This window comes from Triticum urartu, chromosome 3 (genome assembly GCF_003073215.2).
Source record: "Triticum urartu cultivar G1812 chromosome 3, Tu2.1, whole genome shotgun sequence".
Lineage (NCBI taxonomy): Eukaryota > Viridiplantae > Streptophyta > Magnoliopsida > Poales > Poaceae > Triticum > Triticum urartu.
The window spans coordinates 212,081,312-212,101,095 of NC_053024.1; positions in this window are offsets into that span (position 1 = coordinate 212,081,312).

Consider the following 19,784-nt stretch of genomic DNA (forward strand, 5'->3'; position numbering starts at 1 on the left):
ATTTGAGATTACCTTCCAAAAATATAGACATAATATTTTCCTCGATAACCTTCCAAAACAAGATGAGATATTCCTCAATAACAAATCATTAATCATGCGCACTATCTCTATTTCTAATGGAGGATTTGGTAGTCTAGTACTGTTATTTTTGTTCGTCACCACCCACCACCCCCACCAACTGGGTTTTCTCCTTTCCATTAAAAACCCAAATCTTATTGAAGGAGATATCTTGTTTCGTGTTTACTTTGGCAGGTTCTGATTCATTCCAATCATGTAAATAAATAGGTAATAAGAATTCAGAACTTGCACCATATATTTGAGATTACCTTCCTAAAATATAGACGTAATATTTTCCTTGATAACCTTCCAAAACAAAATGAGACCTTCCTCAATAACATATCATTAATCCTGTGCACTATGTCATTATTATTATCTCCACTATTAATTGACTACCACAAGTTTTCTAAACAACAAAAGAATATATCTTTTATTTGTGGGCGTACGCATCCGCGCGCCCCTACGGAGGACACCGTGCGCGACACCATGGAGGATGTCGCGACTGGGCCTAACACTTGCGTGATACTTGGGAATGCCAAGGCGTGCATCACGATCTCAAGGACGGCCATGACGGAAGGCGTGTCGTCATACCACCACGTACATGTGTTCATGGAAACGGCCATATTATATTTCTTGTCATTAATACACAGAGACACACGGATTACATTCTCAAATCAAGTGTGTCCATTCAAATGTCAAGAAATTTGTTAAGGAAATGTGTCCTACAATACTTGGTAGTCGTCGTCATTCGTAGCAGCCATTCATGCAAACATATTTTGGAAATCGAGCACTGAATCAATTTGGAAATAAAACCATTAATGCAATTCATTAACTAGACGGTTAATTATGTATGTAGTTAATTAGGTCCATTTAAATAGAAATTATTATTTTTTGCACCCAATCAATTTTGGAACCAAGTCATTAATATAATTAATGGTTTAGGTAGACACTTAATTATGCCTATAGATAATTAGAAGTAGTGATTTTTTTCAATTAGGTGGGTAATTAGTCGATTTGGTTGGCAGTTAATGAGACAAGCGAAGAATTAGGTAGGTTGTTAATTATTTATGTAATTAATTAATTAAGCAAGAAGTTCATCGTGTTGAATCATTTTAAAAGTGCTCATCAGCAAGGACAATCAACAGGATCTCAGCGACATGGTCGAGCACCACTTGCCAACATGGACAACGGACACCATGCGCCCGCGACATGGGCGACCTAGTGTTCATCAAGATGGATGACGACCATGCTCTACAGGATGTCCACATGTTGACGGTTTCCGAAACATTCACGGATGAGTACAACACGACACTAGATTCTTAAGGTGGCTCATGCTATAGTTGAAAGGGAGAGTGCTCCATGAATAAGAAGGAAAAAATGAACTAAAGCAACCAAGTGGTCCATGGTGTTGGAGATGGAAAAAGTGTTCCAAAAATATAAAGCGAAACAAAAAGAAAGATTATTATAAAAATAAGTAGGAATGAGAATTAAAACTGGCAAGGAAGGAGGAAGAAGAAGAAGATGAGGCGTCGCTGACAAACGCGTTGATGTTGGCATCAACGAAACGGGTTGGCGAAGAGACTAGGAGTAGAAGATGTGGGGAAGGACGAAGAAGAGAAGAACATCAATTATCCCTTCTAGCAATGAATGGTATCTGGGCTGGAGGTGGAGCTTATTGGTGACTAGGAATACTTTCAGGTTGCCACTTACCTCCCATGTCAGTGTGCATTTGCGAAGTTGAATGGACCTTTGAGACAGATCTCTATAGTTATTTATTATTTTATGTCAACAGTATGTATTAGTTTAATCCACTTTATTATACAGTAAATATGAAAATTTTCATATTTGTTGCAAAGCATGACGAAGGTGAGGTGGGTGTCCTTTGATTTTAAAGAAGGCTCCAGCGAGAAATGTCCCACTAAGGCGGGAAACCGAGTGAGAAAGCGAAGGTCCAAGAGAAAAAGGGGGCGATACGCTGTGGGGTGGGGTTTTTTTCTGTTAGACCCATGTGTTGGAGATAACATGGGGGATAGTCCGAACAACCGCATGTCTTCCCCATATATGTCTAAATTTGAGGGAGCCCGGACTGTCCATACAGTTGAATTTTGAAGAGCCTACTAAGCGTTCGTTTGATGTCCGAACACGTCTGGACCTTTGAGAACAAATGATCCTTGACCTTACAGACAACCTTAATCATTTGTTCGATTAATTTATATATGCATAGCCCGTAGCAACGCATGGATGTTCTACTAGTAATATTTAAAAATTACTAGATGACTCGGGGGTCCGGAAGGAATATAAGGAGTTGAAGGATTACGTTACTACTTATTTTTCAAAATTCTTCACGTCGGAAGTTCAACAACCAAACCGAGAGGTTTTGTCCCTTGTTCATAGGAGAGTTTCCACTAAGATGAACAATGCTCTTCTAGCCCCTTACGCTGCCGAAGATGTTCGCAAGTCATTGTTCGATATTGGGGATCTAAAAGCCCCGTGTCCAAATGGTCTACATGCTATCTTCTATAAATGTTTCTGGCCCATGCTAGGTGATGACCTGATAGAGGAGGTCCTGCAAGCAATCAATACGTGTACCATCCCGGCCAGTTGGAACGGTAATGCAATTGTGATGATTTCAAAGGTTAACTCGCCGGAAAAGGTAACCCAATTTAGACCAATAAGCTTATGCAATGTGGTATATAAAATAATTGCAAAGATAGTGGCTTCTCGTTTAAAGGTCTTTCTGTCAGAGGTTATCAGCCCCACTCAAAGTGCCTTCGTGCCTGGTAGACTCATTACGGATAATATTCTAGTAGCTTATGAATGTTTTCACACAATCAAGAATAAAAGAGAAGGGACAAAGTCTGTGTGCTATAAAACTTGATATGCACAAAGCTTATGATAGAGTAGAGTGGCCTTTCCTAAAGGAGACCACTAGGGATCAGACTACTGATCCCTAGACTCTATTAGACTAATTCATCACCATTTGATTGGAAGCTACCTGAGCGTTCGATTAGATGGCTGGACGTGCGACAGCAATGCAATTTCCTTGCATGATTGGAGGAAACTAATGACTGTGCACAACCTTGAGTGATTGGAGAAAACAAATAATTGTACACGAATCACGTGATTTGAGGGAAGTGATCCATGATTTTAGGAAGCAAAACAAATCTTAGGAAACTGATCTAAACAGAAAATAATCAATCTCGTGAAATAATCTTCTGCATCATGCGGTTTGTTTCCTTATTATTAAGCAATCTTTGTATCCAATGTTACCAAAATTTGCTTCCAACGCAAATAAAAGTTATTTTCCACCAAAAAAATCGTTTCTATGTATTTTTAGTGTAGCAAAACTATGCTTCTGTCACTATTTTTTATTGCTTCCACATCGAGTGAAAATTAACATGCTTCATCTGTTGGTATAACATGTTTCCAATGACGTAAACATTTGCTTCCGTCTAGTCACCAAAATAACATTGCTTCATCATAATATTTTGTTTCCAACGGCGTAAATATTTGCTTCATTCTGGTGGCCTGTAACATCCCAAATTTTTAATTTGGATGTTATACATAGATCATCATATGCATATCATATTTTATTTGCATTTTGGTTGCGGTCCTAGAAATCTTAAGCAACTCAAGGACCCAAGGAGAGAGTTGGAGATTTCATTTATTTTTATATTTGAATTTTCTCAAATTTAAAAAGAGGATCATTTTGATTTTAATAATTTTCCTCTTTGAAATATTTCCAATACTACAATAATGAGAGGAGATAAAATGACTTCACCAAAATATGATAGGAATATTGGAGGAAAAATATTAAAATTAAATAAATATTTTATTTGGAATTTTATCGTAATTTTATTTGAATTAGAAAAATATGTGTTTTTCAAAACTGCATAATTAGGCCAGAAAACTGTTCACCTTGTTCTAAATATTTTATTTAGATGGCGAAAACTGTTTTTGGCATTTTTAGAATTTTTTTTGATTTAGGATTTTTCTTCGGCGAAATTTTATTTAGACGGTCAAAAGTCGCGCGCCGAACTGGGCCGGCCCGGCTGGGAGCCAGGCCTCGGCCCAGCGCCCTGCCGCCTCGCGCCGCGCCCATGTCCGCGCCGGACTCCGGCGAGGAGTCTGGATCACCGCCTCCCCGCGCGCCCCCTCGCCCAAGTCGGACCCCCCGGGGCCCCTTTATATGCAGCCGCCCCGACCCCCTCCTCCCACATCGCCAGCCGCCGCCGCCCCCAAGCCGCAGCAGCAGCCGCGCCGCCGCTGCTTCGCCGCCGCCGCACCGCCTCCCCGCGCCGACGCCGCAACCTCGCGCCGCCCGCCGACGCCGCCCCGCCCCGCGACAGCCCCGCCGGAGCCGCCGCCCGCCGCCATTGACCCGCCGTCGCGAATCGGTAAAAAACCGCCGCCGGTTTTTTTCGGTTTAGAGCTAGATCGGTTTTTAGGGTTAGGGTTTTTCTCGGTTTTCTCCGGTTTCTCTATTCCTCAACATACTAACAAACAAGCCTTTTAACAATAATCTAACAAATATCCCTCATTGCATATATTTGGTATGGCCATGCTTCCATTTTTCTAGAGGTATGAAGCTGGAAAATAATGCAAATAGTGCATTATTAGTGTTGGGTGGAAGCATGAGATCTTGATAAATGAAAGAAAAAAATCCCGCCACTGCGTATGCATATATGTGGAAGCTTTTTATACAGGAAACAATGTTTTCTCTACATTTCTCACCATCATCATCTGATGCGCAGAATATTGAAATTAAGGAATAGCCACGATTGCATGCATACATTGCTATGGGTTATTCAAATTATCTACAAAGCTCGACCTATAAAAAGTTTGATGATAAATGACCTACACATCACCAGAACAATACTAAGCAGCCAATGAAGATACAAAACAATGAGTACTTGGCTGTTGGATAGTCAAATCTGGGGCATTAGATGCAATGGAATACCTTTTATTTCAATATGGGGCGCTTGTAATTGGGTTGGTGGGGACGGATTTTTAAATCCACTTTAGGTTCTCTGGCCGGCCGGTGCTACTCCGGTAGCCGATCCAGCCGCTGACGCACCTGATTTGACCTGAAAAAGTACCAATCAAGATGAGGATGGGGAGGCTTGATCAGTGGCAGGGGCGGAGCTGGCAGTGGCGGAGCTGGCTGGTTGGGTGGCCGTGTTGCTCGACGGCGTGGGGAGCAGGACAAAGCTGCATGCGAGGTAGGGGGAGAAGGGATCTAGGCGAGGTGAGGGAGATTGGGCCAGTGCTGCTGCGATTGAAATCGGGAGTGATTAGGGGAGAGGATTACGTGCGGGGGCTGGGCCCTGTCGGGTTTTTTTTCTTACATAAGAATCACAATTTGTGAGCCGTCAGATTCCAATTGGATCGACGGCGTCGGGCTGGTCTGGCGTTGGACGTCTACCAGACTACAAATAGGAAGAGTTTCCCTTTCCTAAAAGAAATTATGTTGAAACTAGTTTTCCGTCAAGAATGGATGAACTTTATTATGCAATGCATCTCAGCAGTTGAATACGGAGTTAGGATTAATACGGAGGAAAGTGAGAGTTTTAAGCCTACAAGAGGCTTGCGGCAGGGTGACCTGTTGTCACTATACATTTTCTTGTTGTGTACTGAAGGCTTGAATGCCCTACTGACACATGTAGAGGAAAATGAAAAATATCTTAGGTGTAAGAGTATGTAGAGACGTCCCATCAATAATAAACCTTCTTTTTGCGGATGATTCATCGATTCTTATAAAGCCAACAAACAAAGTGCAGAAACTCTGAAAGTTGCGCTCGATTTATATTGCAAGGCATCAGGACAGTTAGTTAGCGTTAAAAAATCTAGTATTTTCTTCGGTCCCAACACGAAGGTGGAGATTAGAGCACAACTTTGCACAACACCGAATATAATGACAGATGCCCTTAGAGATAAATATCTGGGCCTGCCAGCAAATGTGGGGATAGATAAAACAGACTGTTTCCAATTCTTAATTGAGCGTGTTGTCAAGAGAATCAGTGGATGGAAGGAAAATTACTATCTACCTGTAACGCCCTTGATGCAGCTATATCTCCCACGTGTCGAAGCACGACTTAGAGGCATAACCGCATTGAAAGCAATGTCGCAAGTGAGGTAATCTTCGCAAACAACCCATGTAATACATAAGGGAAAGAGATACATAGTTGTCTTACAATCGTCACTTCACACAATTACATGAATAAAGCATTACAACATTCAAATACAATCAAGGTCCGACTACGGAACCAAAATAAAAGAAGACTACTCCAAATGTTACACAGATCCCCGATCGACCCCAACTGGGCTCCACTACTGATCAACTAGAACGAAACAACACAAAGGACAAGATCTTCATAGAGCTCCTCCTTGAGCTTGGTTGCGTCATCTGCACGGTTCAACGGCACCTGCAAGCTGGTTTTGAAAGTAACTGTGAGTCACGGGGACTCAGCAATCTCACACCCTCGCGATCAAGACTATTTAAGCTTATAGGAAGGGTAAAAGGTACGAGGTGGAGCTGCAGCAAGCGACTAGCATATATGGTGGCTAACATACGGAAATGAGAGCGAGAAGAGAAGGCGAATCACGGTCGGACAACTATGATCAAGAAGTGATCCTAGAACAACCTACGTCAAACATAACTCCAACACCGTGTTCACTTCCCGGACTCCGCCGAGAAGAGACCATCACGGTTACACACGCCGTTGATGTATTTTAATTAATATCAACTTCAGATTTTCTACAACCGGACATTAACAAATTCCCATCTGCCCATAACCGCGGGCACGGCTTTCGAAAGTTCAAATCCCTATAGGGGTGTCCCAACTTAGCCCATCACAAGCCCTCACGGTCAATGAAGGATATTCCTTCTAGCGGGAAGACCCGATCTGACTCGGAATGCCGGTTACAAGACATTTCGACAATGGTAAAACAAGACCAGCAACACCGCCCGAATGTGCCGACAAATCCCGATAGGAGCTGCACATATCTCATTCTCAGGTCACACTTAGATGAGTACTACGTACAACTAAAACCAACCCTCAAGTTTCCCCGAGGTGGCCCCACAGGTAGCTCAGTTCGGACCAACACTCAGAGGAGCACTGGCCCGGGGGTTTAAATAAAGATGACCCTTGAGTCTACAGAACCCAAGGGAAAGAAAAGGCTAGGTGGCAAATGGTAAAACCAAGGTTGGGCATTGCTGGAGGAGTTTTATTCAAGGCGAACTGTCAAGGGGTTCCCATTATAACCCAACCGCGTAAGGAACGTAAAATCCGGGAACATAACACCGATATGACGGAAACTAGGGCGGCAAGAGTGGAACAAAACACCAGGCATATGGCCGAGCCTTCCACCCTTTACCAAGTATATAGATGCATTAATTAAATAAGAGATATTGTGATATCCCAACAAGTAAACATGTTCCAACAAGGAACAACATCTACATGTTCCAACAAGGAACAAACTTCATCTTCACCTGCAACTAACAATGCTATAAGAGGGGCTGAGCAAAGCGGTAACATAGCCAAGCAACGGTTTGCTAGGACAAGGTGGGTTAGAGGCTTGGTTCAACAATATGGGAGGCATGATAAGCAAGTGGTAGGTATCGCAGCATAGGCATAGCAAAAGAGCGAGCAACTAACAAGCAAAGATAGAAGTGATTTCAAGGGTATGGTCATCTTGCCTGAAATCCCGCAAGGAAGAAGAACGAGTCCATGAAGAAGACAAACGGCCGTAGTCGAACGGTTCCTCACAAACGCGACTTTATCGGAACCAACCCGAAGAAGCAACACCGGAAAGAAGCACACAACATAGTAAACAACCAACACATGAACATGGCCTGATGCACAACCAAGTATGATGCATGTCCGGTTTAAAGAGGCATGGCATGGCAAAGTGCACAAGCAATTCTACAAATTAAGTGGAGATCAATATGCAACGAGTTGCATATTGACGAAACACCACAACAATTTATTTAGTTCGATCTCGTTTATGTACCCAACAATATTAAATGTTGATTAACATGGCAAGAGGGTGAAGCAAATGAAAACTACCTATCTAGGCAAGTTTAAATGAGGCCGGAACAACAAACAATAAGTCCGGAAACTCCTCATGTACATATTTTGGTTATGGTACTGTTCTGCCCTAAACCATATTTTATAGTTGTTAAACATGCAAAGTGAGGCCACCATGTTAAACTAGGCATTTTTTCCACCCCATTTACATGTAAAGTTTATTAGATTTGGAGCTATGGTTAATTAGTTATGAAATAAACCGTTTTAGCATGGCAATATGGCAAAATATATGCAAACAATAGTTTAAACGTTTTAAACATGCATGAAAGTGACATATTATGAAGCTAGATGAAAAACTAAGCATTTTACATATATAAGTCATTTTAAACCGATGCACGGTTATTAAGTTAATATATGCATGAAATTTAGGGACCTTTCTGTGAAAACTGCAGTCTCAGGATTAATATCAAAATGATCTGCGGAAAAAAACATGTCTCGGGCCACATCTGAAATAGCCCACTTGGCGGCTTGTAGCTCACCTAGCTAGGCTCAGCCCAGGTCGGTGGAGGCGGCCCAGGGGGCGCTGGAGCAGGCCGCTGGAGAGAGGTGGTGCTGGGCCTGTCAGCTCTGGGCCACGGCGGGGCCTACGAGCGGAGCGAGCAGCTCCTGCCCGTCGTCCTCGTGCCCCCGCGCGAGCAAGGAGGAGGAACGACAATCATGGCGGCGGATGACGGCGGCTCACCGACGAGGAGGCGCAGAGGAGGATCTGGGGCGCGGATCCGGGTGTGGAACGGCGGGAAAGGATGGATCCACCTCGGATCCGACGAGGCAGGGCGTCCATGGCACGGATGGGGCTCCTCCTGTGAAGATGATAGAGAGAGTTCATGAGGGAGAGAGAGGAGAGAGGAAAAATGAGAAGAGGAGAGGGAGCTGGATCGGCCTAGGAGGTCCTCCGGTGGAGCTTGACGGCGACGGGATCTCCGGTGGCCGCCGGCGACGCTGACGGGGTGCGGCGCAGAAGCGAGGTGGCGCTCGGGGCGGAGGCCATTGCCTTGATCCAGATTGGATCGAGCGCTATGGGAGGAGCAGCGGTGCGCTTCGGGCGAAGATGGGCTTCCAAGGCCCCGATCCGGGTCCTAGCGGGCCCGCGGGCTTCGCGGCGGCGCAGAGAGACCAGGGGCGACGTGGAGGCGTGGGAGCGGCTCTGAGCGGCGGTGCAGGTGGCGGCCGGCCCTGTGGGGCGGCGCCAAGTGGCGAGGAGGGGCTGGAGCGGCACGGAAATTGAGGGGGAGGGGGCTAGAGGTAGGTGGAGGGCTAGGGATGCCCAGAAATGGCAAGGGGACTGTTTAAATAGGGAGGGGGTTAGGGTTTGGGGGGTTTGAGGCCGTTTTCGGACCCTCTGATCGCGATCGTGCGACTCCGGGCAGAGGGGGACTAGATGGACTGCAGGTGGGCTGGGCAGAGTGCGATGAGCTGAGAGGAGAGAAGAGAAGGCAGCCCGGCAACTGTTTCTGGAGACCGAAAACATCTGACGTTAGACCGGCTATAATGCCGCTATAGTTATCCGTTGGGGCGTCAAACGAACTCCGAATGCGATGAAATTTGGCAGGCGGTCTATCTACACTATAATAAGACCACATGTCAACTCTCATCCCATTCCGAGAACATTATCCGGCCACTTATAAAATAATATTCGGACGTGCCGCGGGCGCGTGCGAGTGTGTCTGGACTTAGAATGGACAACGGGGAGAACTGGGATACCCCGGACGAATACAAGTTTTTCAAAACATGATGATGCAATGCACATGATGACATGATGAAATGCAAACAACCAAACGAAAGACATGGCAACGACGGCGAATAACTGGAAGACACCTGGCGCATCGGTCTCGGGGCGTCACAACACTCCACCACTACGAGAGGATCTCGTCCCGAGATCTAGAATGGCACCGGAGGGAAACGGAAGAGGAGAGAAGAGGTAACTAAGTTGCTTCTTTGACAAACGAGTGAAACCAAGAACCTTGAGAGGTTAAACAATTTTAAAGAAAGAATACAACGATGATGAACGAAGTTGAAAACACTCCGTTAGATAAGAGAAACAAGGAACCTTACTAGAACCTTGTAGGTCGAAAGACGTAAGAAAAAGGATTGCAATGGACAAGAAGTACATGCAAGAGCTCCGATTAAAACGAGATGTACAAGGAACGATAAGGATTAATTACGACAACACTCCGGTTAAAACAAGATAGAGAAGGAATAAGAATGATATAATTTGGACAGCACTTCGACTGAAAATGGAAGGAATAGAACAAGATTTTGACAAGATGAGAGGATACTTGATGAAATCAACAACACACTGCCTCCGGAACTATTGAAATAATGGCACAAGGGGTAAGAAAGATTCTAGACAGTACTCCGGTTGAGAAGGGAGGCAAAACTTGATAAGATGAGAGAGCTCGAAAGAAAACACGACACTCCGGTTGAATGGATAAGCAAAGGAAAGAACATGATCTTCACAGTACGAGATGATGAGTGAAAAGAGCATCATCACAATGCCTCCGGAAGAAATGAAAGAATGCAAAGAAAAGAATGGAGAAGAAAACAACATGTTCTACCTCAAATGAATTTGAGAGAGCATCCTTAAAAAGAAGGATTGTACGGAGTTGTTGGGAAATCAACAACGAAAAGAACACACTTGTTGAGGGCTTATGGAAAACATCTCAAAAACTTGAGGTGAAAACCTGCCACAAACGAAAACAATTGCTTGCTTGAGAGCGACGGAGAGATGAAAACATCTTTCATCGCAAGAATAGGAGGAAACTTGGATCATCGATAAAGACCATAAATAGCAACATTCCTTAGGGAAGGTTTTAGGTGAAATATAACCCAAGATAACTCCAATGAAGAGATTGATGGATTTAAGATATCTCATTCTTGACAACATGTGAAATCATGAAACATGAACTCAAATTATGAAGAATGACATAGCACCACCTCAAATGATACGGAAGAAAGAATTGGACTCTGGATTGCAAGATGAAGATTGCTTGAGCTCCTCTGAAAAGAATCTCAATGAACACTTTGAGAAGGAATTAAATCCTTGATGAACCATCATGTAGAACATCCATGAAGAACTCCGGTAACAAAAGGATGATCAAACGAAAGGAAAAAGAGGTTGAAAAGACAAGGTGAATCCTTGTACCGATTTAGATGAATCTCCGTGGTGAAATAGTTGAAAAAGATTGGAACTCCGGGAAAAAGAGAAGATGAACAATTGAAATCAGGAATTTGATGAACATCCGGAATAAGGAATTAATCATTTGGGTGAATCAAGAATAAGAATTATGTTATGCTCCTCCTTCACCAATTAAATTGATCACGAGCAAACGGATTGCATACAACTTATTCTCGTTGAAAAGGATTAGGAGAGATATCGATAACTTGATAAGGTCTTCAACGAAACACCGGTAGGATTGAAAATGAACGAAGTAAAGATAAAGAAACACCGGGAAAAATTAGCAAATGAACGAAGATACATGAGAGAATTTAGATGCAAGTGAATGAAAATATCACGAGCTGACTAGAGGATATTTGAATGATGCACCGGTAAGATTTGGAGAATGATAGCTGAAGGCTGAGAATGAATAAGTCTTAGATGATGGGCTCCGGATGAACAAACTGAAAAGGCTCCTGAATTGCTCCAGATGGATGAAAAGAATTCTCACAATCAAACAATTATGAGAGGATGGGCTCGAACTAGAACCACGAATCTCTGAGAGAACGGATATGATATGGAGGTAAAACTCTTCTTCGGTCTTCAAATGACGACGAGAAACACCACCAAGAATTATTGAGGCACACCGGAATGAAGAATGGGAAGGTTGAGCCAATGATGAAAAGAATTTGAAAGATCTTGGAGAAATACATATGACTGATGATGAATCATTCTTACGTCAAACTTTGAAATGAATTTGAGAATAACTCCGGGTAATAAGAAGAGTCAGGTAAGATCCTGGGAAAAGACCTGTGGGTTAGGGCCCACTCAAAAGAAACACCATAGAACGATTACTTGAAAGATATTGCACCGGATGATTTAAATGGCTTGGATGAGATAACAACCTCGAGATAGGTTTGAATGGAACTTGAATGGAAAGACGAGCCTTCCGAGATATCTTCAGCACTCCCGAACAAATGAATAGCGAGAAGTGAATTATTATGAGGTGCACCGGTATGAGAAGGTATTTGAAACAAGGAAAAGAATATGATCAACACCGAAAGCTTGAATTGAATCCACCGGAGAAGAAAAAAACGAAGAATGATGAACTAAAAGCTCCGTTAGAATCTTCATGAGAATCACCGGATACAAACATTGAAAGAAAAGAATGGAGAGACTTCCATCGATAACATGGATACTTGATTAAGGAATCTGAGTCCTTAAAAAAAAGCAAGGGGGGGAGGGGGGGAAAACAAAGACAACTTGGAACGGATGAAACAAACGCCGTTGAGAAGAACTGATAATTGATCTTGTGAATGTTGAAGTGATCGGATCCACTTGAAGAGAGGCACACCGATTGAAAAGGATTGACATAACAATCTCGATTATCATGAAGGATTGGTATTCATAGAGAAATATGAGAAAACCGCTTATAAAGGAAAGGTATGGAATCAACATTTGACTTCGAAGCAACTCGAATACCACAACTCAAAAACAAAACAAAGGATTGGCTTGCAGAATAAGCTAGAACAAACATATGATAGAGATTTCGTCCGAAGTTTTCGTGGTGGGGCCTACACGGGCTCGATCGTACAACACCATCATGTACAAGGCACTGCACATGACATACGAAGCGTCCCCGAGTCGGCATAGCCAAGGACTCTTTAAGACACAACGAGACCACTGTAAAACCAACCGTGGATAGGCGGACCACTAGACGTCGAACCCCAATTACATATCATACATCTGTCGGAAAGATATCCTAAGGACTACTTGAATTCCCACTTATAAACTCCCAAAACTTTCCGATTATGCAATCAGGTGTTGGGGATACAGGGGAAGCATAATATCTCACCCAAATCTAACAAATCCTACATCCAGCTGTATCCATCCTTCAACACATAACCAAGAAACCTTCGGAAATCGTTTACCTCAACCTTCGAAAAGCATCCGTTATGCGAGTTATGGCAATACTCCCGAACTCCCGCCCTAGTACTGGGTGGCGTCGAGGTTATCTCACCAACAATTGCATAAAAGAGATTTTCGATCTCGGCGAAACTAAACTCAGGTATTCCAGAACTGCAACGATAAAATTGTGACGACAACACCTCGGAGCTCAACTTCCCGGGACACTGCCACAACCCCTAAATGTCAGGAGGCACCAAGAACAATGTTCTCGTCACAAAACCATTGGAACGATTCCAAGATACCCACGTGATCCTAAAAAAATTTAGTGAAATTCGAGAAGAGAAGAGTCAAAACTCTACGTCAGGATGCCTCACCAGAGAGACGAAGGGACTCAGGAGTAAAAAGAAGTCCTAACTCTCCGATATATATATATATATAATCCTAGATGACTCAAAACATTTTTTCTAGACTCAACAACGCCAACGATTCGATCAAGCAGGGGGCTCCTAAGGTCGGGGAAGGCTCTGATTACCAACTTGTAACGCCCTCGATGCGGCTATATCTCCCACGTGTCGAAGCACGACTTAGAGGCATAACCGCATTGAAAGCAATGTCGCAAGTGAGGTAATCTTCGCAAACAACCCATGTAATACATAAGGGAAAGAGATACATAGTTGGCTTACAATCGCCACTTCACACAATTACATGAATAAAGCATTACAACATCCAAATACAATCAAGGTCCGACTACGGAACCAAAATAAAAGAAGACTACCCCAAATGCTACACAGATCCCCGATCGACCCCAACTGGGCTCCACTACTGATCAACTAGAACAAAACAACACAAAGGACAAGATCTTCATCGAGCGCCTCCTTGAGCTTGGTTGCGTCATCTGCACGGTGCAACGACACCTGCAAGCTAGTTTTGGAAGTAACTGTGAGTCACGGGGACTCAGCAATCTCACACCCTCGCGATCAAGACTATTTAAGCTTATAGGAAGGGTAAAAGGTACGAGGTGGAGCTGCAGCAAGCGACTAGCATATATGGAGGCTAACATACGCAAATGAGAGTGAGAAGAGAAGGCAAAGCACGGTCGGACAACTATGATCAAGAAGTGATCCTAGAACAACCTACATCAAACATAACTCCAACACCGTGTTCACTTCCCGGACTCCGCCGAGAAAGAGACCATCACAATTACACACGCGGTTGATGTATTTTAGTTAATATCAACTTCAGGTTTTCTACAACCGGACATTAACAAATTCCCATCTGCCCATAACCGGGGGCACAGCTTTTGAAAGTTCAAATCCCTGCAGGGGTGTCCCAACTTAGCCCATCACAAGCTCTCACGGTCAACGAAGGATATTCCTTCTAGCGGGAAGACCCGATCTGACTCGGAATACCGGTTACAAGACATTTCGACAATGGTAAAACAAGACCAGCAACACCGCCCGAATGTGCCGACAAATCCCGATAGGAGCTGCACATATCTCGTTCTCAGGGCACACTCAGATGAGCACTACGTACAACTAAAACTAACCCTCAAGTTTCCCCGAGGTGGCCCCGCAGGTAGCTCAGTTCGGACCAACACTCAGAGGAGCACTGGCCCGGGGGGGTTTAAATAAAGAGGACCCTTGAGTCTGCAGAACCCAAGGGAAATAAAAGGCTAGGTGGCAAATGGTAAAACCAAGGTTGGGCATTGCTGGAGGAGTTTTATGCAAGGCGAACTGTCAAGGGGTTCCCATTATAACCCAACCGCATAAGGAACGTAAAATCCGGGAACATAACACCGATATGAAGGAAACTAGGGCGGCAAGAGTGGAACAAAACACCAGGCATAAGGCCGAGCCTTCCACCCTTTACCAAGTATATAGATGCATTAATTAAATAAGAGATATTGTGATATCCCAACAAGTAAACATGTTCCAACAAGGAACAACATCTCCATGTTCCAACAAGGAACAAACTTCATCTTCACCTGCAACTAACAACGCTATAAGAGGGGCTGAGCAAAGCGGTAACATAGCCAAGCAACGGTTTGCTAGGACAAGGTGGGTTAGAGGCTTGGTTCAACAATATGGGAGGCATGATAAGCAAGTGGTAGGTATCGCAGCATAGGCATAGCAAAAGAGCGAGCAACTAGCAAGCAAAGATAGAAGTGATTTCGAGGGTATGGTCATCTTGCCTGAAACCCCGCAAAGAACAAGAACGAGTCTATGAAGAAGACAAACGGCCATAGTCGAACGGTTCCTCACAAACGCGACTTTATCGAAACCAACCCGAAGAAGCAACACCGGAAAGAAGCACACAACATAGTAAACAACCAACACATGAACATGGCCTGATGCACAACCAAGTATGATGCATGTCCGGTTTAAAGAGGCATGGCATGGCAAAGTGCACAAGCAATTCTACAAATTAAGTGGAGATCAATATGCAACGAGTTGCATATTGACGAAACACCACAACAAGTTATTTAGTTTGATCTCGTTTATGTACCCAACAATATTAAATGTTGATTAACATGGCAAGAGGGTGAAGCAAATGAAAACTACCTATCTAGGCAAGTTTAAATGAGGCCGGAACGACAAACAACAAGTCCGGAAACTCCTCGTGTACATATTTTGGTTATGGTACTGTTCTGCCCTAAACCATATTTTATAGTTGTTAAACATGCAAAGTGATGCCACCATGTTAAACTAGGCATTTTTTCCACCCCATTTACATGTAAAGTTTATTATATTTGGAGCTACGGTTAATTAGTTATGAAATAAACCGTTTTAGCATGGCAATATGGCAAAATATATGCAAACAACAGTTTAAACATTTTAAACATGCATGAAAGTGACCTATTATGAAGCTAGATGAAAAACTAAGCATTTTACATATATAAGTCATTTTAAACCCATGCACGGTTATTAAGTTAATATATGCATGAAGATTAGGGACCTTTCTGTGAAAACTGCAGTCTCAGGATTAATATCAAAATGATCTGCGAAAAAAAAACATGTCTCGGGCCACATCTGAAATAGCCCACTTGGCGGCTTGCAGCTCACCTAGCTGGGCTCAGCCCAGGTCGGTGGAGGCGGCCCAGGGGGCGCTCGAGCAGGCCGCTGGAGAGAGGTGGTGCTGGGCCTGGCAGCTCTGGGCCACGGGGGGGCTACGAGCGGAGCGAGCAGCTCCTGCCCGTCGTCCTCGTGCCCCCACGCGAGCAAGGAGGAGGAACGACAGTCATGGCGGCGGATGACGGCGGCTCACCGACGGGGAGGCGCAGAGGAGGATCTAGGGCGCGGATCCGGGCGTGGAACAGCGGGAAAGGCTGGATCCACCTCGGATCCGACGAGGCAGGGCGTCCATGGCGCGGATGGGGCTCCTCCTGTGAAGATGATAGAGAGAGTTCATGAGGGAGAGAGAGCATAGAGGAAAAATGAGAAGAGGAGAGGGAGCTAGATCGGCCTAGGAGGTCCTCCGGTGGAGCTTGACGGCGACGGGATCTCCGGTGGCCGCCGGCGACGCTGACGGGGTGCAGCGCAGAAGCGAGGTGGCGCTCGCGGCGGAGGCCGTTGCCTTGATCTAGATTGGATCGAGCGCTACAGGAGGAGCAACGGTGCGCTTCGGGCAAAGATGGGCTTCCAGGGCCCCGATCCGGGTCCTAGCGGGCCCGCGGGCTTCGCGGCGGCGGAGAGACTAGGGGTGACATGGAGGCGTGGGAGCGGCCCTGAGCGGCGGCGCAGGTGGTGGCCGGCCCTGTGGGGTGGCGCCAAGTGGCGAGGAGGGGCTGGAGCGGCGCGGAAATTGAGGGGGGAGGGGCTAGAGGTAGGTGGAGGGCTAGGGATGCCCAAAAATGGCAAGGGGACTGTTTAAATAGGGTAGGGGTTAGGGTTTGGTGGGTTTGAGGCCGTTTTCGGACCCTCGGATCGCGATCGTGCGGCTCCGGGCAGAGGGGGACTAGATGGAGTGCAGGTGGGCTGGGCAGAGTGCGATGAGCTGAGAGCAGAGAAGATAAGGCAGCCCAGCAACTGTTTCCGAAGACCGAACTCGTCCGACGTTAGACCAGCTATAATGCCGCTATAGTTATCCGTTGGGGCGTCAGATGAACTCCTAATGCGAAGAAATTTGACAGGCGGTCTATCTACACTATAATAAGACCACATGTCAACTCTCATACCATTCCGAGAACATTATCCGGCCTCTTATAAAATAATATACAGACGTGCCGCGAGCGCGTGCGAGTGTGTCTCGGCTCACAACGGACAACGGGGAGAACTGGGATACCCCGGACGAATGCAAGTTTTTCAAAACATGATGATTCAATGCACATGATGACATGATGAAATGCAAACAACCAAACGAAAGACATGGCAACGACGGCGAATAACTGGAAGACACCTGGTGATGAAGCAATGTACCTAGGGTAGGGTCATGGACCTGTCCTAACTGCCCTACCCAAGGACATCTCTAGAAGAAATCACCTTTCAATCGACTTGGAGGTGTTCCACTCGACAGACTCGAAGACACTCGACCAAGAAGCAATCACTCATCCAAGATCCAACCACTCGACGGCCAGGAGACCTAAAGTCACTCCGCACGCTAACGGTCGGTCATTAAGTAGCTTTTATGGTCATCATAGCACTTTATTAGGGGCGTTACCAGTAACGCCCGACCTTAATGTATTTGAAACTCTGCATAACTGAGGGCCGGAGGGGTCTGGCGAACTCTATATAAGCCACCCCCCTCCTCAGTGTAAAGGGTTCGCACTCCTGTAATTCATACACACATAATCCAGTCGACCGCCTCCGGGCTCCGAGACATAGGGCTATTACTTCCTCCGAGAAGGGCCTGAACTCGTAAACCTCATGTGCTTACAACTACTCCATAGCTAAGATCTTGCCTCTGCATACCTACCCCCCTACATTACTGTCAGACTTAGAACCATGACAATTGGCGCCCACCGTGGAGCCGGTGTCTTAGCAATTTGTTGGAGGAGTTGCGATCTTTTCTGATCCAAATTATCATGGTTTCTGGCGGAGTTTTGGTGGAGGGCCGCGAGATTCGTCTCGGCGCGCTCACGTTCACCGCCGACGACTCCGCTTGGCTTCGGGAGGCTCCCCTCGACATCGACGCACTCCCTGTCCGCGGGGCAACACACTTTCACGCGTGCGTTCGCGGCATCCTCTTGCGGCAACCGTCGACCCATTATCGGTCGGCCTGTAACACCCTCGATGCGACTATAGCTCCCACGTGTCGAGGCACGACTTAGAGACATAATCGCATTGAAGGCATATGTCACAAGTTAGGAAATCTTCACAACATCCCATGTAATGTAAATAATAAAGGGGAGAACATAGTTGGCTTACACTCGCCATGTCAATCAAGTACAGAAATAACATTACATCATCCAAACACTCATGGCCCGACTACGGCGCCAAAATAAAAGAGAACCCAACATGCGACACGGTCCCAATCACCCCCAACTAGGCACCACTACTGATCATCGGGAAAGGAAACGTAGTATCGTTGAGAGTCTTCGTCGAACTCCCATTTGAGCTCATACGCGTCTCCTGGAGCGGAATCATCAGGCCCTGCATCTGGTGTAATAGTAATCTGTGAGCCACAGGGACTCAGCAATCTCGCACCCTCACGATCAAGACTATTCAAGCTTATAGGTAAGGCAAGGTAAAATATGAGTGGAGCTGCAGCAAGCGACTAGCAAGTATGGTGGCTAACTTATTCGCAAAAGAGAGCGAGAAAAGGAGGCAAAGCATGAGCGAGAAGCTAGAGAACAACCTGCGCAAACATTACTCCAACACCGTGTCCACTTCCCGGATCCCGCCGAGAAGAGGCCATCACGGCAACACACTCAGTTGATTCATTTTAATTAATTAAGGTTCAAGTTATCTACAACCGGACATTAACAAATTCCCATCTGCCCATAACCGCGGGCATGACTTTCGAAAGTTCAATCCCTGCAGGGGAGTCCCAACTTAGCCCATGACAAGCTCTCACGGTCAACAAAGGAATAGACCTCCTCCCAAGACATTCCAATCAGACTCGGTATCTCAGTAACTCAAGACACCTCGACAGGTTAAAACAAGACCAGCAACACCGCCCGAATGTGCCGACAAATCCCGATAGGAGCTGCACATATCTCTTTCTCAGGGCACACTCAGATGAGCCAGACGTCGGGTAAGCCAGCCCAGAGTTGCCCCTGGTAGCCTCGGACATCGCTCGGTGGGACCAACACTCAGAGGAGCACTGGCCCGGGGGGGTTAAAATAAGATGACCCTTGAGTCTGCAGAACCCAAGGGAAAGAAAAGGGGCTAGGTGGCGAATGGTAAAACCAATGTTGGGCATTGCTGGAAAAGCTTTAATCAAGGCGAAATATCAAGGGGTTCCCATTATAACCCAACCGCGTAAGGAACGCAAAAATCCGGGAACATAACACCGATATGACGGAAACTAGGGCGGCAAGAGTGGAACAAAACACTAGGCGAGAGGCCGAGCCTTCCACCCTTTACCAAGTATATAGATGCATTAAGATAACATGGCAATATAATGATATCCCAACA